Genomic DNA, 19105 nt, shown 5'->3' on the forward strand with positions numbered 1-19105 from the left:
GTAAATTCCAGTTATTATGGAAATTTTGGTATTATAGCCAGACAGTTATGTGCTATGTCCTGTGATATTAGAGGCAATATACAAAAAAAAATAAAAGGATGGGGGAGCAGCCGGAATAATTGACTTCATTGTGCTTTCTCTGGGATGCTAAATCTCAGGCTCCCCAGCTGATCTGTGAGCACAACTGGCATGCATGTTTAAGAGGTGGGGTCATAAGTCAGAGTAGTGGGAGGCCTCATCCTCAGTCCATGTCCCTGGGATCTTAGCTTCCTTCAGCTTTGAAGGGATCTCAGGAGGGCATTTGGTCTGATTTTGTCATTTTATAAATGAAGGAAATGAGACCCAGAGAATGAGTTTCTCAAGGACACACATGTAGGAAGTAGCAGTACTGAGACTGGAACCCATGGCTTCTGTTAGGAAACCCAGTCCTTTTCTCATCCTACCAAGCTGAACCTTTGAGGACATGGGCCACTTTATTCATTTGCCTTTTTTACCTACAATGCTTTATGTATTTTGTTGTTCAGTCATTTTAGTCTGACTCTTTGTGACCCCATTTGGGGTTTTCTTCTTAGAGATACTGGGATAGTTTGCCATTTCCTTCTCCAGCTCATTTTAACAATGAGGAAACTGAGGCAAGCAGGGTTAAGTGACTTGCCCAGGGTCACATATAGGAGGCATTTAATAAATGCTTGTGGAATTGAATGGTGGCAGGGGCTAGGTTTTAGAGGGAGAAGAAAAGCTTGTTCATGATGTGTATTTAGGTTTCAGAACATTGTTCAAGCTCTATTTCCTTGGTGATTCCTCAAGGTATTTATTGAAAACTTGCTAGTGCCAGGCACTGTGCTGAGAACTAGGAATATAAAGATAAAAGCAAGAGGGAAAGGGAGAGGAAGAGGGAGAGACAGAGAGAAAGAGAGAGACAGAGAGAGAGACACAGAGGGACAGAGAGAGAAAGGGAGAGGGAGAGAGACTCAGAGACAGAGAGAAAAAGAGAGGGAGAGAGAGCGAGTGAGCGAGAGAGAGAGAGAGAGAGAGAGAGAGAGAGAGAGAGAGAGAGAGGGAGGGAGAGAGAGGGAGGGAGAGAGAGGGGAACAGAGAGACAGAGAGGCAAAGAGATGGTGGTGGAAGAAGGATTGGGCACCAGGAAAAAGTGTTTAGGTGTGGGAAGCCACAGTAGGTGGAAAAATAGGGAAGATGATTGTCATACTCTTTCTAAAACCAATGGCAGTATTTATTTGAGTCATTTTCCGAGGAAGAGATGAGAGTTGGTGAGGCTAGCAAGAGAACCATACAGTTGGATTGTCTGTGAAGCATGTCTGGAGCTAGGTAGATAGATTAGATTATGTGACTTTGCACTCTTATCCATCAATCAAGACTCTGGCACCCTCAAAGCTGAATGAATTACATCCTCCAGGGCATGGACTCTGAAGGTCCATTGGCTGTGAGGATTCAGCATCAAGGCAGATGTCAGCAAGATGGTTCGGGTAGATGGCTGGGCAGTCTATGAAGGATGGATAGGAGAATCTCCACTTCATTGGGGTGAGGCAAAGCTATGGGATAGTTGATTTCTTCTTAAAGACCTAAAATGACCCCAGGCCACTCAAAAAACTTTCTAGCACCTGGGCTGAGGATGACATTCATTGATAATGGAGCAAAGATTTTTGAACTGGAAGAAATCTTAGAGCTCACCTAGCACACTTCTTCCTCCTCCACTCTCAACTTTTATAAAGGAGGCAGTTAGGTATTGAAGTGGATAGAGTGCTGACCTCAGAGTCAACAAGGATTGAATTTGAATTCTCCCTCAGATACTTCTTAGTGGTGACTCTGGGCAAGTCTGTTGACCACCCTCAGCCTCAGTTTTCTCAACTGTAAAGTGGGGATAATAATGACATCTATCTCCCACAGTTGTTGTATCAAACAAGACAATATAGGTAAGTAAAACTTAAAGCACTGTATACATGCTATTATTATTATTGCTATTTATATGGGTAAACTGAGGCTGAGAGCTCTACTAACATGCCTAAGGTGACACACGTAATAAATATGACCTTCAAAACTGATGTTCCTGAAATCTGTGTCTGACCATGTCACTCCTGTGCTCCAGAAACTCCCTGGCTTCCTTTTGGCTCCTCAGACATTTGACATTTCAAGCCTTTCACAAACTAATTCCAAAAGTACCTTCCTATGCATATTTCTTTCATATCACTTCTCCCCCTGGACTCAGCATTCCCACCTTTCTGGCCTCCTCATTGTTCCCATCCTTTGCCACTGTGACCTTGCACAAGCTGCGTGCCATGTCTGGCATGTTCTCTATCTTCCTCTCTGCCTCTTTGGCACCATTCATGGCTCAGCTTGAGGGCCCCTTCTTGTACGAGCTATTATCTAATCTCTTCTCCACTCCCCTTGAAATTATTTGTGTGTCTCCCAAAATTACATGTCTATATTTTGTATTTCCTTTTGTGTACATGCCAGTAGATAGTAAGGTCCTTGAGGTCAGGGATTGTTTCATTTCTTTGTATCCCTGATACTTGGTATGCTGCTTGTCTCATGCCTGGACTACTGAGATAGCCTACTGCTTGGTCTTCTGGAAAGTCTTTTCCTACTTCAGCCGTCAAAAGGATCCTCCTACAGCACAGGTCTGACCCTGTCATCCTCTCCCCCACCTTAGTAAAGTCCATCACCCCCATGATCACATATAAAAACCTCTATTTAGTTCCAAGCCCTTCATAATCTACCCTTCCCTGACTCTCAACCTTTCCAGTCTCACACTTCACGCCCCCCCCCCCACTCCCATATACTCTGTAACTCAGTGACATTGGTGTCCAGGATGCTTCTCATCTCCTCATTCTGCTCATTTGTGTCCCATGCCTAGCATTCTCTCCCTCCTCATCTCCACTTCCTTGGCTTGCCTCAAATCCTAGCTAAAATCCCACCTTCCATGGGCAGTTTTTCCTAATTCTCTTTCAGGCTAACATCGTTCCATTGAGATTATCTCCAATTTTTCCTTTCTGTTTCTTGTTTGCACAATTTTTGTATGTTATCCTCCTTTAGACTGTGAACTTTTTGAGATCAGGACTGTCCTTTATCTTTCCTTCTATCGCTAGTTCTCAGCACAGTGCTTGGCAAATAGTAGGCACTTAATAAATGTTAATTGACTGACTGACTACTACAAGGTTGTTGAAGGCATGAGTAAAGAGGGCAGAGTTTGAATTTGAACCCGGGTCCGCCCACTTTCGATCTAGTGCCTGTTCTATCACACTGCATTCCTCTTGCAGGCTGGGGGTATGGGATAAAGTCGAGGGGAAGGATACCCATTTGTTTCAAAAGGATACAACCTGTTCCTTAACAGGGGGCTAGCGTTGGAAGATATCTGTTGACATTGCTACCCGTATCCATAGTAACCTGATTGTAATCCAGGGAAAGTGGTAGACTTTGTGCTTCTGAGACTGGGGCTTAAACGACAGCACCGTCAACATTGTTTTAAGGCTAACGTTGCTTCTGGTCCCCTGCCCCCACAACAGGACTGGATTCCAGACCACCTTCTAACTTCTCTGGATTCTTGTCATTTTACAGGTATGTTATGCCTTGGCTAAGATTTTTGAAGCCATAAGAGGGAGCAGTTTGTATTTTAAGAGTATATAATTATAATGATAATAACCATTCAAATATAACACTGATTCATGAAAATGGAGGAATAAGGTCTTTAGTAGAGGCTGCCATACTGAATACTCATGAACTCCATGCTCTATCATATGAAAAGCTTTCAAAGTATATGGACCTTGTAGAAGAAACCAAGACTACACAGGTGCAAGATGAGATACATCCTTCCCATCATCCTGTATGTTACTGCGCTTGTCTCGGGGATGTTCTCAGGGAACTATGGCTGACTCTTCATAACCCTATTTGGGGTGTTCATGGCAGAGATACTGGAGTGGTTTGCCATTTCCTTCTCCAGCTCCGTTTTACAGATGTGGACACTGAGGCAAACAGGGTGAAGTGACATGCACAGGGTCACACAACTAAAATGTATCTGAGGCTAGATTTGAATTTAGGTCTTCTTGACTCCAAGCAGGACATTCTATCCACTGAGCCACTGAGGAGATTTCTATAGATGACGAGCTTACATCTAATACTTATTCAATCACAAAAACCAGTCATTTAAGGCATCTGCATAATATTCTGGAAAATATTAGAAGAATATTGATTTGCCCTTGTCTCGTTTCTATTTGAACTACGTCGGAAAGATGAGGCAAATGAGATGATGGTGATGATGTCAGTAAGATACTAAGAAGACTGTTATTAATAACAGTAGTAACAATGGGCATTTATATAGCACATCAGAGATGGCAAAGGACTTTGTAAACATTTGAGCCTCCTAACAACTTGTGAGTTTTCCGCATGAATATATAAGCTCATTTGGGACAAATGCTATTTTATTTTTGTGTTGTATCCCTAGTACCAAACATTATTTCTTACTCTTTGTTTGCTCTTAATGAAATACTTCTTGGATTGAGGAACCTGTAGAAAACTGGAAGTCTTTCATGATGTGTACTCAGTTTATGTCTCTACAGCATGCCCAAATCTAGCCAAATCATTCCAAGGCACAGGTAAGCCAAAAATTCCAAGTCTGCCATGTTAATGATATTGGGGGATTGAATAAGGGACCACATGGACTATGGGCTTTTCTGATTATTTTTTGAATCAGGCTCACAGCAACACTGAACCATTTGAGTGAAAGTCCCAGAGATTGAATTTACCTCTTTGAGCTTTCTTTCCTTCTCCCACATTAATACCCTCAGTCTTGCTTTCTCTTTGGGTCACAATGAATACACTTCCTTAAACTCTCATTATGCCTTTGGATACTAGTACTAGAGGCATGCAAATTACCCTGGACCTTCATTTAACAAGGGCAGAATGGACATGATGAATTTGGTGACTTTCATGCTACATTCTTTCAGGCTTTAAATCTCTCCTGTCTCTAAAATTCTGTGGGCATCTTTTCCTTTTCTCCCCCACCTCCCAAAGAATATATCTCTCATTAGTTAAAAGGAAGCCAGGTGACACAATGGATACAATGCTGGGCGCTGGAGTGAAGACTTCAAATCTAATTCTTTATATACTCCAGGTCAGTATGTGACCCTGGGGAAGTCACTTAAGTCCTACTACTCTCAGTTTCCTCATCTGTAAAATAAAGGGTTTAGACTTGATGGATTCTAAGTCCCCAAGTTCTAAACCAGAGGTTCTTAGCCTGGAATCGATCCATGAGCTTCATTTAAAAAATATTTTGATAATTATATTTTTGATATAATTGATTTCCTTTGTAATCCTATGCATTTTATTTTATGCATTTTAGAATGTGATTCCAAGAAGGGGTTCATGGGCACCATGAGATGGCCAGAGGGGTTCGGGTATACAGAGGAGGTGAAGAACCACTGTTCTAAATTTATGATCGATGAAATTATTTGTTATTGTGAAGATGGCTGGGAGGTATCAACTGACTTGGTCAGAAATTGACACATCAGTATTTTATTGGGGAAGTTGGTCGGCTTTTTGTAGGCAACAAACTCAAATGGCCGATTTCTCTAGTATGATATTAATATTGTGGTCTCTAAGTAAGTTACAGGTGTATTTTATAAACCACCATCTGGCAGGCTGAAAATCTGTTGGGATGTGGCAGCGGTCCAGGAGTTTGGACAAAGATAGAAGTAGCAAGTGTAAGAATGTCAATTCTTGTATTCATTCCTATTAAACTTGATTGGTGATAAACAACAATGGAGAGGAATATGAGTGAACTGAGGGACTGGAAGGAAAACTGGTGGGAAAAACAGACATGTTCCAAATGAAAGAACTGATTTTCCTTTTGCCTTTCTGTCTCCCTGTTTGGGGTGGCTCAGGAAGCGATAGGATTACTTTCAGAATAGAGGGGCTGCATGCACTCAGTCAAAGTAAAGAGAGCTCCTTAGAGCTGAAAAGCAGGTTCTCTTTCTGCAAGTCTAGTGTCCTGTCTTGGATAAAAGGGTTTTGTGAGATAAGGAGTTGAGCAATGTGAGGAGCTGAAAGCAGGGACAGAGGATGACAGCAAGCCATTGAAAGTATTCAAAGGAAGGAGGAATGTAATGGAACAATTGTGTCCACTCTTTGGGAAACAAGCAGGAAAAAATGAAAACACAGGAAGCTGAGAGATTTCTGACTCCATTTCCCAATTCCCTAGGCTAGGTAACACTTCTATGTGAGAGTCAGCACAAACTGAGCCTTTGTTGGGCAAAGCAAGGTATCATTTTCTTTGACCACATGGTTTTGTCTGTTTGTTCCATGGTAACTTTCAAAGGAGGCTTTGATGAAGCTTGGAAGGTGGTTAAATGGGGATCAATATATAGCATGAATGATTCCTCCTGCCATCTGGAAACAAGATGGTGGTCAAGAATTAGAAGAACAATGTGCTTGGTTTGTTTGTTTTTCCTTTTGGACCTGTGATTCCACTTGTATAAGGAACCTCAGAAGAGGAAAATCCCATTCTTAGTGTAGATTGCCACCTTTTCTGCAATTTATAATCTTCTAAAAAGAATTTTTTGGGTATTTTTTAAAACATCCTCTTCATTTCCCAATGTATCTCTTCCCCAAGCTTAAACGATAGGAATTCCATGGGACCTTTGAAATCACACCATTCCTGTGATTTCTTTAGTATAGGGAACTCCTTAGATCAGGAATCCCCTTTTGCTAATGGAGGCTGGCACCCTCTCCATAATTTCTAGTCTTGGAAGTTTGCTTGGGGTTAAATTATTTGCCTAGGTTCATACAGCCAGTATGTGCCCAAGGCAAAGCTTGAGCCTAGCACTCACTTCTCTTGTGAGTTCTCTTGTGAGAGTGAGAAAGGAGAGAAATGGGGTCAGAACAGTGTAAGAACATAGATAAGCAGGAAACAAGTGGGCACTGAGCAGGGAAGATACTATTTTGTTCAAGTTTCTTTCTGTAAAAGAGGCGATGTTTAATAAATAAGAGCTAGGTTCAAAACCTGATCTGAATTCAAATCCTGCTTGTGTCCATGTCTCAACATCTGCAGCCAGGTGCCCTGCAGTGTGTTTTAGTGATGTCTAGCAAGCCCCCTGTAATGTGGTAAAAATATGGAAACAAATATTTCTTAAGCACCTACTATGTTCCAGGCACTATGCTAAGAAAATATGGTCTCATTTGATCTTCATGATAACCCTGAGAGACAGGAGCTATTATTATCCCAATTTTCCAGTTGAGGAAATATAAGCAGATAGAGGTTAAGTGACTTGGCCAGAATCACACAGCTAGGTAAGTGTCTGAGACTGGATTGGAACTTAGGTTTTCTTGACTTCAGGTCCAGAGTTCCTTGCACTATCCTAAGAATTAGGCTGTGTTAAACATACTTTAGAATATGTAGACATGTATTGAATTGGAAGCCAGAGATGGTGGATGCTATTTTTCAGTTGCTTCAGTCATGTCCTACTCTTTGTGACCCCAGTTGAGGTTTTCTTAGCAAAGACACGGGAGTGGTTTGCTGTTTCCTTCTCCAGGGCATTTTACAGATAAAGAACTGAAGCAAACAGGGTTAAGTGACTTGCCCAGGGTCACACAGCCAGGAAGTGTCTGAGGCTGGATTTGAACTCATAAAGATGATTCCAGGCCCTCAGTATATTCACTGTGGCACCTAGTAGCTTGAGGACCTGGCCTCAATATTTGCCACTTACTTCCTATGTGACCTTGGTTAATTCTCTGGGTCTCAGTTTCCAAATCTGTAAACTGAGAGGGTTGATCTAAATGGCATTTCCAAACCCTTACCTCTTATGTTCTTATTATGTTATGTTTAAATAAGATCCTAGAGATGAGAAAAGGAGAAATTCATAGGATCATAGATTTAGAGCTGTAAGAGACCTCAGAATTCAGATAGCCCAATGTCCTCACTTTACATTTTAGGAAACTCCGATATAGACAGAGGAAGTGATATTCTCAAACTCACATGGGTTGTAGTGGCAGAGATGGTCGTAGGATCAAATATCTCACACAAATATCTGGGCTAACTGAATTCTAAGACCTCTTACAGATATAAATTTATGATCTTATGAATTTCTCCCTTTCTCATGGCTAGCACCTTATTTAGACATAGCATAATAAGACCTACAGAGGGAAGAGACTGGAAATGCAATGCATTTAGCCCAGCCCTCTCAGTTTACAGATGAGGAAACTGAGGCCTAGAGAATTGTCAAGGTCACAGGAAGTAACTAGTAAATTTCTAGAGCTGGAAGGGACCTTAGAGACCATTTAATCCAACCTCTTATTTTGCAGATGAGTAAACTGAGTCCCAGAGAGGTTAAGGGACTTGTCCCAGTTCACATGGATGGCAAGTGACAGAGTCCTGCAGCTCCAAATTCAGTAGTCTTTATACGGCTCCACGAGGTCCTCTGCCTCTGGACCTGTCACTCTTTCCTCAATGGAAATGACCACAGGCTGATATGACTTCACCTGAGAAATGAACAGTGCTCCCAGTACCCCTTTCCCCACACTCCAGAATTTTATTCCTTTATCTGTGGATTTATAATGTAGCCAGTGCAAGGACTTCTGGGAATGGCTCTGGCCATGATCCTTTTCTATTCTGCAGGTGTGAATCTTTCATGTCTGCTCTATGTTTTCCATGAGCAAAGGAAAGAAGTAATCTGATTGTCCTTTCCTATCTTTGTACATTAGTAGGAAAGTGACTGAAGAGGGAGGCCTTAGGAAAGGAGAGGTTTGGGGGAATGTGAGAAATGGTTCTTGGCTTCACTTTTAGAGGGAACTGCAGATCCTGGGCTCCATGGGGCTTTTAGAAAATCTTAAAGGTACAGGAGGTGGTAGAGACATGGAGGAGTAGGTCCTTCTGCTAAGACTGGCTGAGAAAGGAGGATATTGGAATACAGGAGGTATCTCAGAATCTCCAGTGACTCATAGTCCTTCTATTAAGAGCGTGTTCTGTTTACTTTTGTTGAGCAGTTTCTGCATGCTGTGCCCTGGGGTGAAAATGGGTCATTGGTGAGAAGATGAGGATGGAAGCAGCTGGGGGTGAATTGGCTGAACTTAGAAACTTTGGGGAGGTTTGAATCCCAGATATCCTCAGCCAGGTGGAGAGAAGAGAGGCCAAAAGATGGGAGGCTCCAAACATGAGTAGGATCTGTAGGAGATAGATTTTTGACTTAACATGGGAAAGGACTGTTCAACAGTAGTATTGTCTGACTTGGAATGTAGTGAGCTCCCTATTTTTGGAAGTATTAAAGAAGATGCTGGATGAATAAATGAGGGAATAGAGGAATAAAAAAGCATATATTTAACATGTCTGTGCCAGACACTGTACTAGGTACTAGGGATACAAATACCAAAGTGAGACAGTTCTTGTCCCGCAAGCAGCTTATATTTAAAAAAAAATTATTTTGTTAAATTTTTCCCAATTACATTAAAATTTTGACATTCATTTTCAAAAATTTTGATTTCCAGATTGTATTTCCTCCACCTTCTTCTACTCCTTGAGAAAGCAAACAATATGATGTCAATTAAACCATGAAATCGTGCAAAAATACTTATATGGTAGCCATGCTTCAAGAGAAACCACATGCAAAAAAGCAAGAAAGACAAAGAAAGTGAAAAAAGTATGCTCTAATCTGCACTCGGAGTTCATCAGTTCTCTGGAAGTGGATGGCATTTTTCATCATGAGTCTCTTGGAACTGTTTTTTTGTCGTTGTATTGCTGAGAATAGCCAAGTCATTCACAATTGATCGTTGTACAATATTGTTGTTACTATGTATACTGTTCTCCTTGTTCTACTCACTTCACTTTGCATCAGTTGATGTAAGCCTTCCTAGGTTTTTCTGAAACCACCTTCAATCAGTTTGCATTCTAACAGGGGATGAAACATATGTAGGAAGTGGTAGTCAAGGAAGGGAGCTGTGGTCTGAGCTGTCATAGGGATGACGAATGCAACCTCAGGACAGTCAATCATCATGCCTCTTCCAGAAGCAACCTGAAAGTCAGGTTTGGTGATTGTGGCATTATCCTTCTCATTCTGGAAATTGTTGGCATCCCTACACTTACTATGCACATAAGGCATTATCCAAGATACTGGGGATACAATGGAACAGTTCTTGCCCTCAAGAAGTTCACACTTATGATGCTGTCTTTAAGTTGTTTTTTTTTTAAAGCACCTTAAAGCACCACTTTTAAGCACCTTAAACTTCAGTTCTCTCTTTATGAAACTCTTTCTACATTTTCCATATTGAAGATGATTTTCATTGCTGCAGAAGCAAAGTAAGAGTGATGGATTTGGAGCAGGAGCTCATGGGATCATTGGTATAGAGCTGGAAGGGACTTATACTCATAGGAAGTACTTAATAAATGCTTGTTGACTGACTAGAGTTCACCTAGTCCATTTCCCTCATTATTTAGAAGAGAAAATAGAGGCCCAGGGGTAACTATCCAAGTGACTGTCCATGTGACTTGTCCAAGGTCACACAGGGAAGAAGCATCAAAGAGAGGAATTGATTTAATTTGTCTGACTCAAAAGCTTGTTTTATTCCTATTATGCCAATACTTTCCCCAAACTGAAAATTATACATATATATCAGTCTAGGAAAAGCCAGAGAAATGTTATTACCTTCAGTTCAACTCAGAAGGCATCTGGGTGTTAGGTAGTGTTTAATTTATGTTTGGATAATGTCTTGATCAAGACAGCAAATATCTCTCTGGATTCCATCAGCCTTCTCTCTCATTGATAGTGGGTTCCAAAGATGAGTGCCAAAGATGTCTGTCTAGCTTCTGAATTAATTGGTCTGGGCTGGAGAATTTGGTTTTCAAATCTTGATTGTGAGGGCCTTGAAGGCTTTAATCCATCTATGATGAGTGATGCATTTCAATTTGCAGAGAGATCCTGTGAGGACTGATGTAGTGATACTAGAAAGAATGAGGGGTCAAAGTCTAGGGGGCTCCATTTTATAGTGAAGAAAGTGCTGGGCCTGGAGTCAAGGGAGATCTTTGTTCAAATTTTATCTCTGATGGTTCCTAATTATGTGACTCTAGGCAAACAATTCTGCCTCTCTCTCAGTCTCAGTTTCCTCATCAGTAAAATGGTGATAATACAATTTGTACCCTAACACATCCTTGTAAGGAAATCGAAGCCTCCAAAAGTTAAGGAATTTTACCAAGTTCCCAAAGTAAATTAACTGGTGGCAAAGCTGGAATTTGAATCCTGGTCTCTGTATACCCCAACCCAATATTTTCCCCATTATACTGCTTTTATATCTCCTTGTGTATTTTATCATACACTGGCCCTGAATTTTTGTCTTCATGTGCCTCATTTTACTTTGATTTTCTGCCTCCATACTGTTTGACTGGTTTTCTATTTCCACATCTTTTTTTTTTCTTCCACATGTCTTTTTTTTCCACTCTGGTTTTCTGTCTTTATGTGCGTCAATGCTTAGCAAGCTGTTAGCTTAGAGGAGAAGACAGAGGATGATGTAGGCTGGGCAAACGTGGATGTGCATTTCAGAGGAAAGCACTTTTGACAACTGAAGAACAAACCCAGGGGTTTGTCTTGGCTGCCTGTCTCTCCCTCCCCATAGCTGGTTTCTCTTCCTCTCTCATCTCAGAGGAGGATCAGACTCAGCCGGGGGGTTGGGATCCTCAGAGATGTTCCTGTTTGCTTTGCTTGTAGCTGCTGCTCCCTGGGTTGGCAGCATCTGAGTGCAGTTGAGTTGGACAAGAAGGCCACCTCTTGTTGGAAAGAATGGTCCTTTGATTTGTCACTCAAAGACTCCCCTGGTGCAGCTACAAGGGAGAACGAGGCCAGCGATGTAGGAGGATGCCAGACCATGCCTTCTTCTCTTAGTACCTGCTGACTCCACACAGATAAACAATTCTATGCCTTCCCCACTGTGCCCAGTGAGCATTCTCTTCCTACACACATGGAGAATGGGGCAGGTTACTCATCACTGTTGACAAAACTAAGTCACCATGTAAATACTTATACTTCCTATTCACATCAACAGATGTTGACTGGCCACCTGCCATGCGTCTAGGCTTGGGAATCGGACAAGTAAGTCATGTGTCATCACCGTTGGCACAACCAAGTTGCCATATAGAGTCACACTTCTTGTTCACATCAACAGATGTTGACTGGGTACTTGCCATGTGTTTGATTCTAGGAATGGGACATGCCACTCATGTGTTCTCCCCTACTGGAAAAACCAAGTCACCATGTAATGTATCAGCTTCTTGTTCATGTCATCAGAGGTCACATGCCTGACCCCAGACTTGATATTATAGATGAGAAGTTCTAAGACAGCCAGTTCTTGTCTGTCAGGGGCACACAACCTAACTGGTGGATGATTCAGGCAACAAGAGGTAGCTTCACTAAATGGGACCATGCAAAGCAGCTTCTTTAGCCATGATGAGACATTAGAAAGCTAGGTGGCACAGTCAGTAGACTACAGGACCCAAGTTAAACCCCTATCTCATGTACTCCTTAGCTGTGTGACACTGGGTTAGTTCCTTAACCCTTCTGTGACATGCTTTCTTTATATGTAGGATGAAGATAATAATAACAACCTCACTGGATGACTGTGAGGATCAAATGATCAAATGAATTACAAAATGTAAAATACTTTTCAAACCCTAAAGTGCTGTGTAAATTATAGCTATAATTACTAGCTATTATTCACTTAATACATAGAATGTACTCCCTGTTAAGCTATGACTCTTGGAATCTCTAAGCTCAAAAGTCAGCTCAAGCTTTACTTTCTACATGAAACTTTTACTGATTCCCTCAGACATTAGTACACTTGCTCTTAAAATTGTCTTGTATAGAGACAGTATGGCATAGTGGATATAGAGCAGGTCTTAGAGTCAAGAAGATATGGATTCAAATCCTGCTTCTGAAACATAGATGACCCTGGAAATCAAGTCCCCTAACTCTAGACAACAATCTAAGTACCTTCAGTGGTAGAGGGAGTTTCATTACCGGGGAGCTCTCCACACTGAGGCTATAATAGGTTCAACTCACTCCATTTATCCATTTTGCTTTTTTAGTATAGTTATTTTTGTACATGTACATGATAGACTGTAAGCTTCTTGAGGACAGAGATTGATTCACTTTGGTCTTTGTATATCCAGACCTAGCTCATACCATGCAACAGAATAGGTGATTGATAAATGCTTACTGATTGGTTGGTAGATTGATTGCTATAAGTCTAATGAATGAAAAAAACCCCTAAACATCTGAGTAGTTTGGGATCAGACAAATTGTTCATTCCTCCTTGATTCTCATATTTCAGCTTTCTCATGTTTGCCATATTATCTTAGTTTGAACTTCAGTAGGCTGCCAATCTGCCCTTCTTCTCAATTCCCATAGTCTCTCTAGTATGTCAACTTAGCCTTTGAATTATGTCTTCTCCCCTTCATTCTCTAGCCTTATCTTCTGCCCCTGGAGAGGATTATTTTCTCCCAGTTTGGGAACCCTGAGGTACAGAATGCATGACCTTACAGTGGTGGGAAAGGGCAAGGCAAAACTGAAGAGCAGTCACTATTCTAGTTTGGGACTTGATCTCGTCCATAAACAATGGAATAGATTTGAACCCAACAATCTGCTTACTAATAAAGGCAAGGGTTTATTTTTCCCTTAAGCTTAAGCTCCTTTCCTGGCCACCAATCCCCCTTTGTTCATATCCATCTTTGTCCCTCCTATTCTCATGCCCCTATCCTGATATATTACTCTACCCAGCCCTTGCATTGTGCCCTCTGGAATCCCTGTTCTATTGCTAACAAGCTGCTCTTCATATTAGACATGTGGATACCCCTTAGAAGTGACTATTCTGTTCTTTGTATTTGATATATTATATCCCCCTGTGCTTCCCCCCAAATATAAGCTTTCTGAGGACAGGGATTTTCCTTCCATTTTTGCTTTTATGTCCTCTAGCTCCTCAAGTCAGTGCCTGGTGTGTAGTAGTTGCATAATAAATATGAGATAAATTGAATTGAGTCATAATAAACATCTCCACTGAGTTAAGTGGTGTTGGCACATCCTGATGGAGCTAACACAGCATTCTGAGGCTTAGAAGTATCTCTGGGGAGGCGGCACTTAAAGATTTGGCCATTAGATAAATTGGAGCCCAGCTGACATACTGGCAAATGATAAAGTGCTTGAAGGTTCTGCCCTGTCTTCTCTTTAAGGTTGTATAAACCTGAAAATGCTATATGAATGAGTCTCTGTATTTTTCTTTTATGTGATGGTTGCCTAGCTATGAAATGCAGCTCTGATAACACACACATAATGGTATCGACATGAGAGCTGAGAAGGGCCTTAGAGATCATCTACCCTACCTCACTTACGTTAGAGACAGGCAAAAATAAGTTTGAGAGAGAATTGACTTGCCTAATGGCACACAATTAGGGAAAGCCTGGGGGCTTCACAGAGCTTAGATTTGGAGCTGAAGGGGGACCTTAGAGGTCATCTCATCTTACTGAGTTTCCTGATTCCGAGGCCAGAGTATTTTATTTGATATTTGAGTTATGGTTGAAATTCAGTTATGTTTTAGGAATCATTCTAGGCACTGGGACCCAAAGACAAAAAGAAACCATCTCTTCCTTCTAGGAACTTACATCCTTTGGGAATTACAAAATGGATCTTGGACTAGTTTCTAATGCTTAAGGGGACCTTTTAAGAAGGGAGAAATGATTGAACCCATTGATGAGCTCCTTGAAGGCAGGCTCCTTTTGCCTCTTTTTATAACCTCAATGTTTAGCACAGTGCTTGACACATAGTAGGTGCTTAATAAATGTTTCTTTTTTTATTGACAGAACCCCAGATTTAGAGCTGGAAGGGGAGCATGGATCTAGAGCTGAAAGGGACCTTAGAGGTCATCAAGTCCAACTACCTCATTTTACAGTTGAGGAGACTGAGGCCTAGAAATGATTTGCTCCAGATTTCCTGGTGAAGTGACAAAGACGTGGGATGGGAATTTAGATCTTGTAACTTAAACTTCAGCAGTCTTGGTACTGCTCCTTGGGAACCTAAGGGTCATCTGATCCAACCCTTTCATTTTACAAATGAGGAAGCTGAGGCCTAGAGAGGTTAAGACTTGAATCTGAACCCAGTGACTCTACCTGTGCCTCTCTTTTCCCTATCTCAGACTGCTACCATGCAGTAGCATTTAGATACTGTGCTAACCAGAACATATTTGGCTTCTTTTTGACTGTGGTGGAAGGATGGCAGGATGAGCTTTTCTTAACGAGTATATTAATTCTTTTTTTTTGTGCTAAACTGAGAAAAAGATGAACTTCCAGGGAACATGTGTAGCAGCTGTGTTTGATTCTAGATGTTCGACTACAACATAGAAACTGGGCAGCGGGTGTGGAAACAGCTCACTTCAACAGACTTTTCATAAGTACCTGCTAGTGCAGGGTAAGGAGATTCCCTGAATCTGGAGCCTGAGACCCTCTGGTCAAGTTAGAGACCATCGGGTGGCACAGCTGATAGAGTGCTGGACCTGGAGTCAAGAAGACCAGAATTCAAATCCATCCTCAGATACTTGCTAACTCTGTGACTCTGGGCAAGTCACTTAACTGCTACCTGCCTTGATTTCCTCATCTGTAGAATGGGGGTGCTAATAGCCCCTACCTCCCAGAGTTATTGTGAGGGTCCAATGAGATGCTATTTATAAAGTGCTTTCCAAACTTTAATGTGCTATGTAAGTGTGGGCTAATTATTTTTACTATCATTTCATTGTTATTATATGTTGCCTCTGTTACTACCTGGGAAGCTTTTACAAGTTACTAACTTAATCTTTCTGAGCCTGAGTTTTCCCCCATCTAACTAAGGGAGATGGATTTGATGATCTTCTAGGTCCTCTCTCGCTCTGTCTTTGACCCTGTGATCTGCTTCATGCAGAGTACTGCTGAATTTTACCAAGATCTGAAGGGAGGTACCAAGATTAAAATTAGTCAGCCTGTCACTTAACAAACCTTACTGTGTTTCAGGCCCTGAATACGTATACATATAGAAAGAAAGATAGTCCTTGCCCTCAAGGATCTTACATGTCAGTGGAGGAAGACAACTCACCAGGGAAAGATGAAAAACAGGAGTGGAGAGAGTGGGGGAGAAATAGGAGGGGAAAGTATCCAAGGTGAGGACATGGAGAACATGGAGAACAAAAAAGTCCAAAAGCAGTGTTGTTGATGGGAAATGGTGTCAAATCTATTGGTCCATCATCTGGATAAGAGAGGGAGAGAAAGAGAATTGAAGATGAGTCCAAAGTATAAAACATAGAATTTCAAACTCATTTGGAGTATTGTGTTCAGTTCTCAGCCTTATGACTTAAGAAAGGCATTAATGATCTGGACAGCGTCCAGAGCAAGGGCACCAGGGAGGTGAGAGGCCTTGAGGATAAGCCGTGTGAAGATTGGCTGAAGGAATTTGGTATGTTAAGTCTAGAGAAGAGAAGGGTGCAAAAGGGGGTGGGATGAGATAATTGTGTTTAGGTATTTGAAGACTCCAACCTTTATGCCAGGGATTCTTAACCTTCGCTGTGTTTATGAACCCCTTTGGCAATCTGGTTCAATCGAGAGACCTTTTTTCAGAAATTTTAAATGGTTGAAAGAAATGCTAAATTTCACTTAAAGGTCAGTGAAAATAAAGATGTAATTTCACCCCTTCCAGGTTCATAGACACTCCCAAAATCTATGGTCTGAGGACTTCAGATTAAGCATACCTTACTATTTCTCTACACAGACCTTTTCCTTGACTTGGAATTGACTCCTTTCTCAAATTCCTTCATTTTCTGAAGGTTCAACTCAGGTGCCACCTCCTATAGGAAGCCTTTCTTGATCCCACTTTCCTTCCTCAAAATATATTGTATTACTTTTATCTGTTAAATGTCATATCTCCCAGTAGACTATAAATTCCCTGAGGGCAGGAAAGGTTTCATCTTTGCTTTTCTATTTCAGCACCTTGAACAGCACCCAGGACTTGGTAAGCACTTAAATGCTAATTCCTCCCAACTTGAAATCCTTTGATTTTATGGATGATTACTGCTACTGATAATGATTCATTTTCCTATAGGGTCAGAAGTTTTAGAGCTGGAAAGGATCATTGAGATCATTCAAGGTAGTTAGTTAGAGCAATGGATAGAGCGTGAGACTTCAGGTCAGCAAGACCCAAGTTCAAATTTAGTTTCAGACATTTGCTAGCTCTGTGACCCTCCAAAAGTCATGTCACCTTTGTCTGCTTCAGTTTCATTATCTGTAAAATGGGCATAATTGCTTTTCAGCCTATTAAAGACTAATGTCAGGTGTAAAATGGGTGTCACAATAGCACCTGTCTCCCAGGGCTGTTGCAAAACTCAGATGAAACAATGCTTATAAAGTGTTTTGCAAACCTTGAAGTGCTATATAAATATTAGCTATCATCCTTTAGTCCAACACCCTTATTTTACAAATGAGGAACTGAAGCCTAGAGAGGTCATAGAGAGAGAGATTTAGAGCTAGAAGGAGTCTCAGAGGGAATTTAATCTATTCCGTTTGGTTTGCAGATTAGAAAACAGAGAGCCTTAGAAATGTAAAGTTGTGGTCACAGATAGGCCATAGACATGAAGTGACAGAGTCCAGACTTGAACCCAGGTTCTCTTACAACAAATCCAGGTGGCCCAGTGAATTAGATCTGGAGTCAGGAAGACCTGAGTTCAAATCTGCCCTCAGGTACTTACTTAGCTATGTGTATTGGGCAAATAACAAGCTCTGTCTGCCTCAGTTTCCTCATTTATAAAATGAGGATAATAATTGCACCTACTTCCCAGAGTTGTGAGGATCAAATGAGTTAATATTTGTAAAGTACTTTTTGAACCTTAAAATACTATATAACTTTTAGCTATTAATATTATTATTTCTGTTACATCACAGCCTACTTTGTGCAAAACAATATTCTGATAATTTTCTAGAAATGGAGAAAGTTAAATTATTTTTCCTTCCCTTTCCATACATTTTGTTTTTGGCCAGTCTCTAGTTTTAGAAGTAGCAGTTAAATACCATCCATAGAACCACAGAATTAGAGATGGTGGGGACCTTGGAGACCATTTAGTCCAATGCCTTTATTTTACAGACATGGAAACTGAGGCCAAGGTCACTCAGCAGTAAGTGGCAGACCTGGGATTTGAACCCTGGTCTTCTACATTCAAATTAAATGCTACTAAGTCTTATTATCGCAGCATCACTTATCTTGGGCAGGAAGAGATCTCATAGGTCATCTCCTCTACCCCCTCTCATTTTACAGGGGAGGAAACTGAGGCCAGAGAAGGTGAAATGAGTTGCAGATGGTCACAGACGTTAGTAGTTGTCAGAGGTATGATTTGAATTAAGGTAAATTGACTCCAGAGATGTTTACTCCCACTCTGTTCAACTTCTGTTTGAATATTTCATGTACATTTGTCTTCAAAACCAACAGTACTGGCAGCAGATACAGCCATTGCCAGTTGCTAAGCTGTGAGACCACCCCTTGGACTCCTGACGGTAGGACCCCAGTGACAAATCTCATCTGTCTCCTCCTCTTTATTCCTACCCCCAAGACCCAGAATAGACTCTTATTGCCTCCATGGTAGTTGAGATCATCATCTATGGTTCTACAGCTAATAAGTGACAGAGAAATAACTTAAAGCCTATTCTTCCTGACCCCAGATCCCCTGGCACTGTATCTAATAGGCCAGAGTGCATCTCAAATGTTAGGAGGGCCATTGCTGAGCCCATCAGGAAACAGTGGAGGGACACAAAGCCGGGATATTTTTTCATGATTTTTTTTCTAAAAAAGGGGGAAATTTAACAATTATTTTGCTTCCAAATTATGGGAACAAGTCATGTTAATAAGCCCAAGTCCTATAATTACACCCCAGTCCTTAGATTATATACTCTGCAAAATGTGGCAACAAATTGGTGGTGACATATCTCTAGCCACCACCGTATCATTAGTCACTGCTGTGGGTTCATGCAGAGCCATGGGAATACGATGGAATTCACAACTTGTGCTGGGGAGGAGAGGTTAGGCGTGAGAGCCAGCAAGATGCAACTTGCAGGCATGCC

The 19105-nt window shown here is 41.3% G+C and overlaps 1 protein-coding gene across 1 annotated transcript in view; it reads left to right on the plus strand.

The window, feature by feature from the left end:
• Window positions 1-19105, plus strand: part of TMEM132B (transmembrane protein 132B) — a 469297-nt gene that overhangs the window by 23213 nt on the left and 426979 nt on the right. The gene's annotated exons all lie outside the window — the stretch shown is intronic.

Source organism: Notamacropus eugenii, chromosome 4, assembly GCF_028372415.1.
Source record: "Notamacropus eugenii isolate mMacEug1 chromosome 4, mMacEug1.pri_v2, whole genome shotgun sequence".
Lineage (NCBI taxonomy): Eukaryota > Metazoa > Chordata > Mammalia > Diprotodontia > Macropodidae > Notamacropus > Notamacropus eugenii.